Raw genomic sequence first — 12,686 nt, 5'->3', positions numbered from 1 at the left:
AGAAACGCACGCATTTGTTTATCTGTATCCTTCTGTTTATTTGTCGTGTTACGACTACATTTATAGGATTAATCACGTGCACTCAGTTTTTGTGAAAGCTAAGACTTTTAACCCCCCAGTGTATTACTTTTCATACACTCTGAATTTGAATATCTCAAAATGCTTTGTTAAGCGCGGAGAACTTAACGCTAGAGCCATTGCAGCATTTTTGACCCGCTGGAGGGAAGTTCAGCTAAAACACTTACATAATAATTACTGTACTAATTACTTTAAAATCAAATAAGGTTTTATTGCGTAGATGCGATGTGGGTTTTATCAGTTTCTTTGATGTGGAATAGAATTTCAGCTTTTAGGGTTGAATATTTTGATTCGTTTTGAGGAGTGTTTTACATTATGTGCGCAGAAGCATAGCCATCGCCTGTTTAAAGCTCTCGGGGACCGTGAAGGCGATGGTTGCACCTCTACAGAGGCATTGACGCAGTTGTGGCGAGTTCAGTGTTTGCCATACTTTGCAGCTCCAAATACCAACTTGCATTAACGTTTGCGAGAAATCCTGAAAAAAAAAACATGGAGAAGGCGGGAGATGGAAATTCAAGACGACGAGAAAAAACGAGAACTAGGTAAAAAACGGAAGGAAGGAATGGCAAGGAAGGAATTTATGCACATTGATCTTTAGAAATGTGATCGCGAAATGGCTTTCTTGCATCAAGCGCAATTTGTCGCCTGTGAAAGACGCTGTTTCACCGTACCTCTCTGATCCCCATGACATCTGGAATTTGCACCGCGTGGCATCGCGTCGCTGGTCTCCCTTCTGAAAACACAGCAAGAGGAGGAGGACGATGAGCGGGCGCTTTGTTTCGTGCAGCGCTTACTCGCTGCAATTGCTCGAGTGGGCTACGAAGCCAAGTGCCTCACTTTCATCGGCGTTTGCTTGGGTTGTGACAGATGCAATGATGATCGCACAGAACGCTGTTGCTAGCAATGTGAACATGGCGGACACAGCTGGAAAGAGGCGAGAATGAAAACGTGCACCGTCAAAAAAGTGTGAAAGAAAGGTGCGGCAGTTTTAGTGAGATACCTTTCGTGTTTCACACTTGTTCTGCACTTTCACTGAAATATTCAGTTGATGGCTTTTTTCCGTCATTTTAGAGAAACGTTTAGTTACGTAGTTCACACCTCTCTAGGCGTAGTACTATTATCTGCTGCAGCATCGGTGGAATGGCTGAGAGAAAACTATTGTTTCTTCATTTACGTCTTGCGGGCGCTTATTTCACAAGCTGCGCAAACGCATGAGTAAGGACATGTCAAATGTTACCCATCACATTGCGAAACAAGGTTGCGGGTAGTGTGAAATTTTAAATCGAACTCTTTTTGCAAACTTCTAAACATTTCTGCAAAAATGTGCCTGCAGAGATTCTTTGATTAACAATCTGCAAACTAGTAAAACAGTGTTAAATTTTTTTATGGATGTTGCAAATGCGAAAATAAGTGAAACGAAACTGTCAGTTCTCCAAAGCGATATCCCAAGTGTCAAAATTTCAATGTACGTTTCAGTTAGATGATTATAGACCTTAAGGGTATTTATAATGAAGAAAATCTTCAATACTCGTTTATCGGACTTCAGACTCCCCCCCGCGAAATTTTTCTGGCCGGCGCCCTGCGCTCTTTATGCCTGGCACGTCGCCTATGAACAAAGGCACATAACCTTCGAACGCCAGCTACAAGCAAGTACAGGCTGGTACACGCACCTTCAGGCAGACAAAGGGCCTGCTTAAGGTAATAGTTGTGCATTCATATGCACCAAGCATGGGAAACTTAACCGAGAATAATGGAACCTTAGCCTCCTCACCCTCTCCCCGTCGAAAATATATCCCGCGGCTACGCGCCTCGCCGAGAGGTAATGCTCGTACTTTCGACTGGCATTATGTAGGTCCAGAATTTCAATGCTGCCAGGGCATCGCCAATTTTACCTTTACTTCTTTACAGGTCTCTCGCAAAGCACTTTGGGATTCCTGGGACCGTTACCGGGGGACATCAGAACGACGTGGGGAGTGAGCCCATAACAGGTACGGCTATAAAATTGCAAGCATAGCCATACAGACGACGTTTTCAACCTCGCCTGCTCGTTTGAGAAATAAAAGGTATTACTACTAGTCCACGGCCACAGGCGCACCAGAACTCAGGTAGTTGTGGGTTAGAATGCAAGGTTTCTGCATCATGCTGTCGCATTCACCATTACCGCATTTAAGTTTAGCGCATAACGGAGGAGTCCTCCATGCAGTGACTGGGAAGTGGTGTGTAGTTTATGCAATATATACTGTAAGACAATACATCTTACAAACTATATGCAGGAGGTCCCAAATTGCAGTCACTGCAACATGACCTATCATATGCCTGCAAATTTCTTGACGTCATCAACCCATCTGTCGCCTTCGTATGCGCTTCCCTTTTCTTGGTACCCATTCTAGTCATCTGGTAGAGTGCAGAACCTTCATTAACATAATTAAGGAGAGACGTTTCTCTAACACGATAATCTTGCTCAAAACATAACTATTAGAAGGGAAAAAACACAGCGACATATGTCACTGTGTTTTTTCTAAATATCATTTCTAAAGTTCACGTACACAGAATATAAACGTTCACGAAACATAAGTGTACTTGGGGAACTTGAGGATTAGGCACTTTTAGGGAGGGGGGGGGGGTTGTGCCACATTAAAAGAACAATACTCGCGAACGCTGACTCAGGAGCCACAGAAACACGAAAACACAAGACAACGCGTACACAAGTATATGGGCTTTTCATGATATAAAAATGAACAATGCGAGCTATAAGAACAAGAACGAAGAGATATGCACCGTAAGGTGATTAAGCAACTTGGTGATACTTTTTCCTTCAAAAACGGCGTTTCTTTGCGTGCCACAATGTGTTGCTGTTTTTCTGATGTCCATGCATGACCCAAGATTCTTTGTTATTTTTTTAATTATGGGGTATTGCGGGCCGAAACGACGATATGATTATGAAGCACGCCGTAGTGGGGCACTCCGGATTAATTTTGGCAACTTGCGGTTCTTTAACAGTCACCCAATGTACGGTACACAGGTGTTTTGCATTTCGCCTCCATCGGAATGTGGCCTCCGCGGCCGGAATTTGATCCTGCGCCCCTGTGCTTAGCAAAATTTTCCCTAATTTGATTAATTCGTTTATTTATTGACAGATACTGTCACCTCTTGCAGAGGGCTATTACTGGAGTGGAGCAAATAGAAATTTATGACAGTTAATATTCTGGAAAACAATCATTACAGATATCTAACAGGCGAAGGGACAAATCAATAGCACCAAATAACAGGTAAGCAAATTATTAGCAAATAAATGCACCAAGTCACATGTAGGTAAAAAAGAAAGTTCTATTAGCAGTTACATATCAGGGCATCAGTGATGTGTTTTATGAATGAATCAGTTGATGAGGATGAGACGGCGTCTTTCCATTCGCTGATAGCGCTTTGAGAGAAGCTATATTTAAAGCAGTCAATACGAACAGCAGGAGTAGTAATAAACATTGAATGGCGGTGCCTAGAGGTCTCACCGCGAAGAATTTCAAAACAGTCGGCGCAGTTTATTTGACCATGACAATCAATAATCAGATAGAGATATTTCAGCCTTTCGTATTTAGTCCTAGCCTGTAATGTGGGTATGTGTGGAAGTACACACAGTTGAGCAGGAGAGTCTGACCGTCGGTACTTATTGCATGTAACACTGGCTGCTAGACGCTGCATTTTTTCTATTTTTGATATGTTTGTAGTAGAAAGGATCCCATACAATCTTTGCATATTCAATTATTGGCCTAATTAGTGTTTTATACGCTAAACATTTTGTTTATTGTGTCGCAAATGGCAAATTACGCCTGAGACACCAGAGCGACTCGCTGGCCTAAGAGCACACATAATCTATGTGTTCCTCCAACAAACATCATTTGTGAAAATCAAGCCAAAGTACTTATACTGCTAAAATCTTTAAGTTCATCATTATCAATGTAGTAAGAGTATCTTGAATTATTTTTCTTTCTAGAGAATGTCATAACTACGGTATTTAGAGTATTTTGCTCTATTTGCCAATCATCACACCATTTCATTATCTTCTGTAGGTTGCCGTGTAATTTTTCTTGGCCAGCTAGTGTTTCTACTTTATTGTACATAATGTAGTAATCAGCAGAGAGCCTTATGGAAGCGTCTATGTCATTCGGGTTGTCGTTAATAAATTAAAAGAAATAAAAGGGGGCCCAGAACGCTGCCTTGGGGTACTCCTGACTCAACAGATGAAACTCGAGATTTTGTGTCTCCAGTCTCGTCATATTGCTCGTGAGAATGAAAACAAGGTGAGAACCAATTTGTAATGGTAGCATGTTTAAACATTACTTTAATTTTTCTTAACAATTTACGGTGAGATGCTTTATCGAACGCTTTTGCGAAGTCCACGAACGTATCTGTGCGCGAAAATTTATGGTTTCCGAAAGATGGTGTGCTAATTCGATGAGATTAGATGTAGACAAGCCTTGTCGAAAGCCGTGTTGGCATTTAGCTATAGCCTGGCAGCGGATTGGGACATCATCCACGTACGGCACATCTATCTACAACGCTATGTGTACCGAACAACAAACTAATTCTACTGGGTGATTTTAACTTACCAGATATACAATGGATAGCTTTACGTTTTCGATCACCCTTCTTTGAAATGTAGAAAGTTGGGCGAGTTGGTGATTCATCATCACACCTTGGTGGTGATTCAGCGCACTGACAAGGACAACGCGAAGGACACGACATTCGCTGCAGCGAGTGTTTTCTTGTGTGTCTTCGCGTTGTCTTTGTGGGTGCGCTGCTTCACCACCAAGGTGTGATTTCCTGCTCTGAATTAACCTGCAATATGATACTGCACTTTAACTTGAGTCAAGGGGTAAATCACCCTACACGCATTAAAGGGTCTACATTGAACATTCTAGATTTGGTGTTTCTCAGTGAGCTATTTGCACTGCAAGATCTTAAAATACAAATACTGGGCGGCATATCTGATTACGAGCTAAGCTACTCTGTTATATCAGTGCAAGAGATTTTAACTGTTCCAAAAACGCGGAAGTCTCTCCTCCATTTTTCCAAAACAGACGATACGAACATTTTTGATTACTTGACATTCCAATACGCTTCGTTTGAAGAGTTGGCAGTTGCCGCATCCACTACCATCGATGTTTTCTTGCACAAGTTTCAATATATTGTATTTTACTGCATCCATAGCCATGTTCCGTCTAAAACAAAAATGTATAACAAGTCTAAATCATGGCATACTTATGAAATCATACATGCGAAACGCGAAGGAAAGAGCTTAGAATTTTTTAAAGGCTAGAGCCTTCACCTTTTACGCAAGCTAATGTGAGCAGTATGATTAAAGATATGAAGGTGAAGGTTTGGACAGCCAAGAATAATTACTTTTCTTACATTCTTCTGAAATTCTTAACTACTGCACCACGGAAATATTTCAATCACATAAACCTCAAGAAGCGTTACGATAACCCAGATTCTCAAGATGACAAATTGAGTTGTGCACATTCCTTTAATAGACGCTTCCACTCTGTCTTTACCTCAGACAACAGGACGGACACGCTCATATACCCGGGTTTTCGTCAGCCTATAGAACCTCTTTCAGTTACCACGCAGGGAAAACTTAACCTTTTGTTAAATTTGTACACCAAAGAGGGAGTGATATCCGATAACTTACAAAATACTTTCTTGTGGAGATATGCGCATTGTATAAGTGAATACTTGCGCATAATTTTTAACGAATAATTAAAATCCTGCTCTGTCCCCCGCGAGTGGAAGACTACTAATATCGTCCCCGTGCATAAATCCGGAAGTCCGACGTCGCAAATTATAGGCCTATCTCTCCAACTTGTACAGCATGCAATCTTTTAAAGCATTTAGTGTTGAACGACTTAACCGCATACCTTGAAACACGTTGCATACTGTCCCCATATGAGCATGGCTATCGAATAAGGCGCTCGACATCAACCCAAGTAATCGAATTAGTGCACGACATATCGGCTGTCGACACATTTCGGCATATTGGCAACCAGAAACAAACCGACTTTATACTGTTAGATTTTTCTAAGGTGTCCGACCGCGTGCCCGACAAAAAATTGACCTCAATACTTCTTTCTGCCTTATTGGCGACAGTCCTAATGCTCACTAGATTCAACATCATCTGTCTGATCGATTGCAGTTCGTAAAAATTCACGACGAATCGTCCTCATAAGAAGCCGTCGCATCAGGTATGCCCCTGAGCAGTGTCCTGGCGCCTGTGCTTTTCTTTCTGTATACATTAATGATTTGCCGTCCATATGCAGTGGGAAATTTAGGGCGTTTGCAAATGATTGCATTTTCTATCGCGAAGTTATCTCACCAGCTGACCAGGAGACACTTAATGAAGCATAACAGTCCGTTAATAAATGGTGCAAAGATTGGCAAATGAAAATTAATATCCGGAAACCTGCGGTGCTCACGATAACTCGGAAAAAAGAAAGGACCACTTGCTACTATGAAATTAATAACAACCTTATTCCAAGGGTTGACGAGCACAAATATTTGGATACAACACTTTCACACGATCTGAGGTTTGAAACTCACATAAGCAACGTCACGTCATCTGCTGTGAAAAAGCTTTTTTTTTCTTTCTTAGACGTCCACTCCGTTCCGCGCCACCTAAACTCGTTCAACCAATCCTAGAATATGCCGTAGTTTCTTGGTTTCCTGAGAGTAGGAACTTTTATCACAACTGGAAGCAGTTCAACGTAAGGCAATATTCAACAAATACATATGAACTGCATGATTCGCCAACGAGAATTACAAATAAAGCCAGTTTACTAGCTATCGAAAACAGAGTGAAACTAGCAAGACTAAATATTTTTGTTCCATTGTCTGTAAGACGACATTAAAATTGATACATCCAAGTTAATTTCTTTAGCCACCACCAGACTAACTCGGCATAAACACTCGAACACTGGACGTGGAGTGGCGCGAGCCATTGGAGCCCTGAACTAAGGGCTCCACCCTGCGAGGAAGTCGCCCAAACTGATGATTAATAAATGTTTTCTCTCTCTCTCTCTCAGCCAACTATGCTGTTCTAAATATTCATAATTTCCACTTGTAAATAGAGAATGGAATAAATTAGACTAAGAAATCACCAACACTGAGCCATTAAGCAGTATGGTATCCTTATTAGAAAAAGCATCGATTGTATCTCAGTTACAGTAACTACTGTTACTTTTTTTCCTAAAAAATAATCTTTTAACACGTTATCTTTGTTACCCGGCCTGTATTACTGATCCCTATGCATAGTACATGTTGTATATACGGTGATATTATTTATTTTCAGTTTGCTTTCTTCTTCATTTCTATAGTTTCTTCCTGTGTACATATGTTGTCTTCATGATTGCATCTGTACCGCATTGTTATGCTGTTCATGTTTGATGCTATAGTGTATAAGATGTAACATGAGACGTACTTAGGATGGCTAAATCAGGTTAACTGATGTTGCAATGTCTATGCTTCAAAGTTGCTGCACTGCATTTGTTACACTCGAACATTGTGTATTGTAAATTCGCCTGTTTTTTATTCATGACCTGGGCTGTGCTTCATTCTGTGTCCCGCCTGCTATAAATTTCTCGCTAATGATTGGCAGTCTTGTTTAAAAATAAATAAATAAATAAATAAATTTTGTTCGTTCATATAACTTAAAAGATGTTTCGACATAATGTGCTCAAGCAGTTTTGAGCCAGTATTAGTAATCGAGACAGGGCGATAACTTGCTAAATTATCAGCACTGCCGCTTTTCAGGATACGAATAACATTACCTTGCTTCCACATCTTGTGGAAAGAACCCCCACTAAGTGAAAACCAAAAAATTAATGTGAGATATTTCAAATTACTTCAATATATATTAAAATATTATATATATATATATATATATATATATATATATATATATATATATATATATATATATATATATATATATATATATATATATATATATATATATATATATACACTGAAAAATCTCGGAGGGGCCGTGCTGGAACTTGCGTCGTAGCGACAGCTACCAGGTGCACGCGTCATTTCTTTAGGCAGTTTAAACTCTGACAAGAAGAAAAATGTATGATTACCAGCGCTGCGTCTTTGCCAAGGTTGCTTCAGTGGCCTCTACTGCGACCCGTTGGTGACAAATTTTGCCAAGATTAAGTTCTGTTGCAATTGGCCTTTAAGGCCATCTTCTTTGGACTAAGTGACACCACAAACTTCACAACACAAGTTTATTAGATTGCGCCATCTTTGAACAAGAATGACGGTGGGCGCTGGTGGAAATAGCGGCGGAGAATCGGCCTCGAACCTACTGCGACGACGTACATGCATACTCGTTGAATGGTACACCTTGCGGCCGCTTCTCTAGGCAGACTTTAACCAATGCATCATTCCGATGAGATATCAAAAACGAAGAACGCTCAAGATATCCGAAGCCTCTTATATTTATAAGTACGGCAAATCTTGAGTCAGTGAACCCTCCTTGTCATTGCTCAAAAAGGAGTTGTCGTACCTTGAATATGTGTTGTGTAAACGTGTACTGTTTTTGTGCACTTGTTGATATGTGTAGCCTTTCGCTACGAATTAACCACGCTTGCTGGACAGCGTTCGTGTATGTTGTCTCCTCTTGTCTCGTTCCAAGGCGTGGTTTTTATTCCCCAAAGTACGGTGCCGATCGGCCCAAATTAGAACAATGCTGAGCTTTGGGTTAAAGTTCCCCAAAAATTTATGGCGACATGACCACACCTCCTAAGTTGGATACAGTATCTTAATTTTTGTGTTCTCTCTCTCTCTCTCTCTCTTAATTTTTGTGTCGGTATTTCTCTTTGATTTCGAATGGTAAAGATTGCCTCGTCCCCACCAATGAAATAGCAAAGACATCAAACTGCTGCATCACCCTCCTACCACCCAATCCTGACACCACACGTCTTATTCCCTTCCGACGGAACGCCGGGATTGTCCAGAGAGAAAGTATCCGTTAAAAAATGGTAATAATGAAGTTTTCAAACAAATTTATACTAGTAAACAACACAGTTGAAAGAAAATTTCGACAAGCTTCATTCATGCGGTGTATGATCTAAGCACAAAGGGGTCAATGAAAACGTGTCGAAGAAAGCAAATTTAAGCAGACTCAACTCCAGTTGACATCTCCCTAATGCGGAGCGTTAACGGTTGGTTAGATAATGGTTAGTATGAATCATATAACTCTTCTGAGGCGAATGATCAATGCTTCCGTGACGTGTTGCGAACGTATGCGGAGTGCAGTGCGTGATGTTTGTTTTTATGATAGCTGGTGGCCGAAATTGTCGTCAGAGAGGTTTACTGAAGAGTAGCACATAACCCATACAGCGGCCCCAGGGGCGCAGGCCCAGTGCCCGTCGCGATAGACGCGCATTTTCAGACTGCGCTATCTTCAAGATCGGCCCACGAAAACGGCCATATGATTTCCAAATAGTCGCTGTACTAAACTGGATATAACTCGCCAAGAATGTTTCGCTATAAAAACCGCTCTGTTGAAGTGCTGTGCGAATCCTTGTGTAAAACTGAGTGCTTGATTTCGCTAAAAAAAAAAAAAAACTTCTTCCCAGATCAACTTCTCCGGTGAAGAACCTAAAGCCGTCGTCAGAGAAACTCAGGGAATGCAAGAGTGTAGAAAAACCGAAGCTGCGAATATGGAGCTACGTACTTTGCGTGACAGACATCGTTGTAGGGCACAAAGTATAATCGAGCCGTCCAGTTAACCTTGCAGTTTGACTTTTGACATTAGTAGGTGGAAAACAATCGCACTTCCCACTTTCCACTTCGATAAATCATCATCATCATCATCATCACCACCACCACCACCACCACCACCACCACCACCACCACCACCACCACCACCACCACCATCATCATCATCATCATCATCATCATCATCATCATCATCATCTCCACAAAAGGCGTAGGCCTTTCCCAGCAATCTGCAATTACCCTTGTCCTGAGCCATTTGACCCCATCTCGCCATTTGACCCCAGCTCCATTTTGTGTCTTAATGCCGACTATAGAATCACCCGCTTCCTCTCTAATCCAAACCCTTGTTTTTCCGGTATTTTAACGTTACGTCAATATTTTTTATTTCAACCGCTCGTCACGCAGTCCTTAATTTATTTTCTACCTTGTTTGTTGACCTCCGCTACGTATACCGCGAGAACTCTATACAAACTCAAGCATGTTATCAATGGTGTCCACCTCGAAAAGCATTGCTGCCCGCCTTTGAAGAATGAGGGAAGCAGAAATGTATCAGAGCTCGAAGGTTACAAAAAGAGGAAGGCTGTTGTGAACGAGCAACATTGCATTCTCCTGGTAATGCAAATTGGCAAGATTCCCGAACAAGTTGTTGCAGCCAAATCAGTGCTAGCCAAAGACACGAGGAGTAAAGTCGTATACCGTCTGATCTGCAGCTTCCCTTTTGCGCGGCGTCAAAACTGGCGATTTCGCTGTGAAATAATCTGAACTTGTGGAATGCTTGTAAGTGGCAGCGATAAAACCATTGGCGCGCCTTCTGAACAGAACCGACTGCCCCTTTTTCGTCGGCACGCACGCATGGGCGTGCGCAAACACTCAGATGTTATCACAGCAAAGAGGTTCTACAGAAAAAAGCATCAGCAACAGAAAACATAACATTGAACAACGTCTAATTACTCCTTTTCTTTTACTGCTACAACAGCTAAGAGCTTTTCCCATCTCTCTGTAATTCCGTTACGTTGACGGCAAGAGTTGTCATGATCGATGTTATTGGGTCATCGCCAGATCCCCCGTAATCCTAAAGATGTGATCTTGATCCTCAGCTTCACCAGTGCCATGGCGTGAAGAAAAAGAAGTTCTCAGCGCGAAGAAAATCAACCGGCCTTCTCAAAGACGATGGCGGTAAATAAATTGGCGGTGATCATGAGTTAATATTACGAACACATGGACTACGCTGTTGTGTCAAGTGCCTTTACCAAGCCGAAAGAGACGTTCTGAAATGGATAACTGTACGCGGAACATGAACACTTGTTATCGAGGTGCTCAAAAACTTGTTCCTCACTGGCGCGTTGTCATTATTGTTCCATAAAAACGCCACATTGTTCGACTCACCGGCCATGTCTTTCTGAAATCACCTTCGCGAATTCTTCCACAGAAATCATAGTTACGTAAAGCATACTTTTATTGAATTGTAGGCCTAAAACGATATGCAAGTTGGATATGAAAGCCACCTGAGATGAATAAATCTGCAAATCTGTTCAGGTTCCTTATCGTGAAACATTGCTTTCCACGCAAGCGTAAAGGTTCTGTTTTCATGCTCAAACGAGCTCGGGTATAGCTAAGTTGGATGATTCATCGCACTGACAATGTAAATCACGAGTGCAATAAAAAGCGCTGCACAACATTTATTGAACGGTATATAGGTATTGTTTATCGAATACTATTAACGCGCAGTAGTTCTTCTATCAGTGTAGACGCTGCTTGACTGATAAACCAACAGAAGGTCGCAACAGCGTCAAGAACAAAGCACGAGGCCGACCAGCCAAGTGTTGCGAAGGTTTGCCTTTGTTCTATTTCTGCGGAGTCGTGCGGATGAATCGTGGAGGTCCAGCACATGACAAACTTTTCAAGGCAGGTGCTGCTGCCTTTTCTCATCTTTGACCAAGCTTTGCTAAGGAGAAACGCTTATGCTCGCTATACCACCGAAAATGTATAGAGAATGTGATCTATTGCTCGGAACATGCAGTATGTTGCTCCGCTTAGTAAAAATATGGTCGTGCGCTACAATGTAATTGCCAGTAAGCGCCTCGTGGGTTGTGTTCGTCTCCGTCCCTTTCTTGTACTTATGACGCCACTGTCAAGATGGACATTAGAGTCATAAAAAATTCCTTACAAAACAGTGCCACCGAAGAGGCGCAAGATTTTCCAAATTTCGACGTCGGTAAATCATTCGAAAGTCACGCGATGAGGTGCATCATCATATATGTGCCTAAAAAAATCGAATGCTATGCTAAATTAGTGAAGCCTAACATGTACAACTGCTCAGTATCTCGAAGCTTTTACGGGTTCCCCGCAGGACGGTCTCGATCGGACGACACGTGACAGCCCTTCCCTAACTAGAGCGTCAAGGTCACCTGTATGCATAACGAGAGGTACGAACCAGATGGCGCAGCCGGACTTGGTGCAACAGGCCTTGCAGGCGCCGAACAACGAGCAGCCGCGAGAGGAGCTCACTCCTCGCAGGTGCGAGGCCAAAACTCGGCCCAGCGTCACTTCCAGAAGCGAGGCCGCGTTGCACGAAATCATTGTTCTCCTCCATGCCAACGCGGTTCCCCTGCGTGCATCCTCCTCATTGTTGGTAGCTTTGGGCTACGGTGTTTCAATGGAAGGCGCCAAAGATGACAAAATGAGTGCACCTTGATCGAGAGCTTCTCTTTGTCTCGAAACAGAGGACGCGTTCTCTCCAGCAACAGCTTTTAAAACGCTTGCGGCGATAATTTCCACACAGATATTTTGCACGATGCTTCTCCGGGCAGGTGCTTACATGGTGGCGCTACAAT

General features: G+C 42.2%; 1 long non-coding RNA gene across 1 annotated transcript; it reads right to left on the bottom strand.

Annotated features, from left to right (window-relative positions):
- Positions 1–749: 749 nt before the first annotated feature.
- On the bottom strand, positions 750–12,434 carry LOC135918942 (uncharacterized). Its single transcript, XR_010569831.1, has 3 exons — positions 12,287–12,434; positions 916–1,002; positions 750–811 (listed from the first exon to the last, which is right to left on the bottom strand). It is a non-coding gene; the product is annotated as an uncharacterized lncRNA (long non-coding RNA).
- Between the last annotated feature and the right edge of the window lie 252 nt (positions 12,435–12,686).

Source organism: Dermacentor albipictus, chromosome 8 (assembly GCF_038994185.2).
Source record: "Dermacentor albipictus isolate Rhodes 1998 colony chromosome 8, USDA_Dalb.pri_finalv2, whole genome shotgun sequence".
Lineage (NCBI taxonomy): Eukaryota > Metazoa > Arthropoda > Arachnida > Ixodida > Ixodidae > Dermacentor > Dermacentor albipictus.
This window is presented reverse-complemented; position numbering and strand designations above follow the sequence as displayed.